General features: G+C 37.8%; 1 protein-coding gene across 2 annotated transcripts in view; it reads left to right on the plus strand.

Moving 5' to 3' along the window:
- Positions 1-657: 657 nt before the first annotated feature.
- LOC122087967 (delta(12)-fatty-acid desaturase FAD2-like) overlaps positions 658-2,732 on the plus strand; it is a 6,078-nt gene continuing 4,003 nt past the window's right edge. For both annotated transcript variants that reach the window (XM_042657103.1, XM_042657102.1), the window contains exon 1: positions 658-822. The gene's annotated coding sequence lies outside the window, so the exon portion shown is untranslated. The remainder of the gene's footprint in view (positions 823-2,732) is intronic.

A 2,732-nucleotide genomic window follows, 5' to 3' on the forward strand; every position in this document is an offset into this window, starting at 1 on the left:
TTCTGTCCATGATAGGTCCATGTGCCACAAACACAGGACGTGCAATGACCACATTTGCTTGGGATTATGTACCCCTGTGTGTGGATGCAAGGGCCTCTCGTGGATAGAAAACACTTGTCCTAAAGACTAATATAAATTTATACCCTCTACGATGAATTCAATTCATATACGATCACATAATCATACATCTGAGGATTCAATACTTATCCCACTTTCTACCATTCCACGGGTAAAAAAGGGCATATACAACGAACGATGTGTTCATATTGAAGCCTCCCAGTAAGAGGAACAGAATCTGTCCTTACACTACCCATGCTATTGTGAATGATTCTCCTCCATAGAGGTAGAACCCCGTCAGCCAACAACTTGCAGATCTGCTTAGTGCCGATGTAGGTCAGATATTTGTCTTCACTTTAATCAATCTCAACCGTCCAAAAACAGGACGCCACGTATAATGAATACGGACGGTTTATATTCTTTATTGCTGCCATTTGCTTGTGAAACCTGCTAATCCAACCAATTACAATTAGACACTTGGAACAATATGTACATATGAGCAAGCTCAATTCCAAAGTTGATTTCTGATGGGACCCACTAAGGGCATTTCGACGGATGGCGAGGAGGGAAGCCTAGAAAGAATAGATTAAATACGGGCTCATGTGAGGAGGGTTGAAGCCTGGAAGGATAGAATCACGCAGGAGAGAGGGTGACTGCGAGAATCCAGCGGGAGGAGGAGAACGAGAACGAGCACGAGCGCGAGCGAGAGAAAGAGAGAATCTCTCGGAGAGTCTCCGAACAAGAAGGCGAACGATTTCTTTTGAGGTATTCTTCTTCTTTTTCCAACTCTGATACATTCAGCTTAAAATTCGTTATTTTCTGTCATTTTAATGTGAAGTTCTTATGTCACAAGTTCGATTCCGATGCTTTCTTCTTCTTGGATGGATTTTTTCTGCTTTTAAACCGTAGAACGGTTTCTGAATGCGGCGTTTAAGGTAGATCTATGGCCAATGAATGGATCCCGTCAGAAGAATTAGAGTCATTTGGGTTCCCTCTCTCTCATTCAATCAATGGTGTTTACTGTTTAACGTATGCTTTATCATCGACTTCTCATTGTTGGATCTAAAGTCATGTTTAGCCAATGCTCTTTGATTTTTGATCTTTTATTAGCGGTAGCTGTGTTGAATCGTTGCTCTGTTTTTTTCCTTTCACAGGATCTGTATCTGTTTTTCTGTTTTTCTGTTTTTCTGTTTCTTCTGTCACATTCTCTCTCTCGCTTCTCCTTTTTTTAATAATTAATTTTGGAAAAAATATCTACCGTGGAGGTGGGACTGAACTGGTGCTTGCAGTTCCTCTGAATGTCTATTGCATTATAAAAAAGAAGAAACTATTTCTATAAAAATTGCATTTGTTTTTTTTTCTCCGGACACCGTGGAGGCTATTTTTTTATAAAGAAAAGGTCGAAACGTGGGACTGATACTGCGGACGGTGGAGGCATGATATCATGTCCACTCTCTTTTGTTCGAAGGAACAGATTCTCTTTTCCTTGGGGGACCAGTCGACTAGAAATCAATTTTGGATTTGGGCTCCATGAATATAATAGACGGCAGTGGACACGCCTATCATCCGGAATTGTAACAATGGGGTCTCAACAATTTGTTAAGAGGAAGGATAGTTTTGGTCTTTTCCTATTAGGTTAGCAATTAGGGTTTTTTGATATGAAGGTTGTTCATTAGTGCGCACGCATACATAGCGGGCCGATTCAAATGCCGTCGAATTAGGCTGCGAAATAATCTAGTCCTTTCGCTAGTTCGGGCACATACCTAAGGCGGGCGGGCGGGCGGGCGGGCCTATTCAAATGCCGTTGGAATAGGCTACGAAAAAAAATCATTTCGCCTGACTGTCCTGAGACATTAACCCTTTGGTGGAGGGATCAAATTTCCTCTCCTCCACCCGGGTTTTCTTTTCTGTTTTTTTTCTATGTGGCAAATGATCTGTATCCGATACCGAGATGGTATGGTCGTGTTGGACAGTAATGTTACCGTTACAATAGAAGGTTTTGACAATTATACCCATGCTCATACGTGTTTGGATCCGCTACTTAAGTGTACATGTGAAGATCCAACAATTGTCCTTTTTATTTTTATAAATGCCATTTTTCATTTTTTGATGACGAAAAGTGAGACAGGTATTAGATCTTCATATATAGATCGAGGTAAACCGTACATGTAGTGAATCCAAATCATACAACGATCCAGTATCATTTTTGCTAATACGGGATGTTGATGCCTAAAACAATGTATTGAAACTCTAGAAAACGGAATATGGAAGGAGAAATAAATATTTTCTCTAATTTCTTTTTAAACTCAGAAAAGTTTTAAATCTATGGAGTAAATTTAATTTATCTTCAGCTGTTTTATTTTTCCTTTCTAAAAGAAAAGGAAATGTTTATATTTTTATTATTTTATAAGGAAAGATTCTTAGAACTTACAGCATTTCTTATGCCTCTTCACAAAGTAATTTTTTATTATTATTTTTAAAATAATAAAAATATCATGCGAGGCATAATAAACCTTTTGTAGGACATGGGATTTGTTGGTCTTGCACCATTTGACTCTCAATTAAAGAAATGAAATCTAAAAGAATATTTTTATATAAAAACAATAAAATTTAGAATAATATTTATAAACCCTGAAAGAAAGATGAAAGAATCATTTTTTTTTTTTTTTTTTTTT

Source organism: Macadamia integrifolia, chromosome 9 (genome assembly GCF_013358625.1).
Source record: "Macadamia integrifolia cultivar HAES 741 chromosome 9, SCU_Mint_v3, whole genome shotgun sequence".
NCBI classification, from domain to species: domain Eukaryota; kingdom Viridiplantae; phylum Streptophyta; class Magnoliopsida; order Proteales; family Proteaceae; genus Macadamia; species Macadamia integrifolia.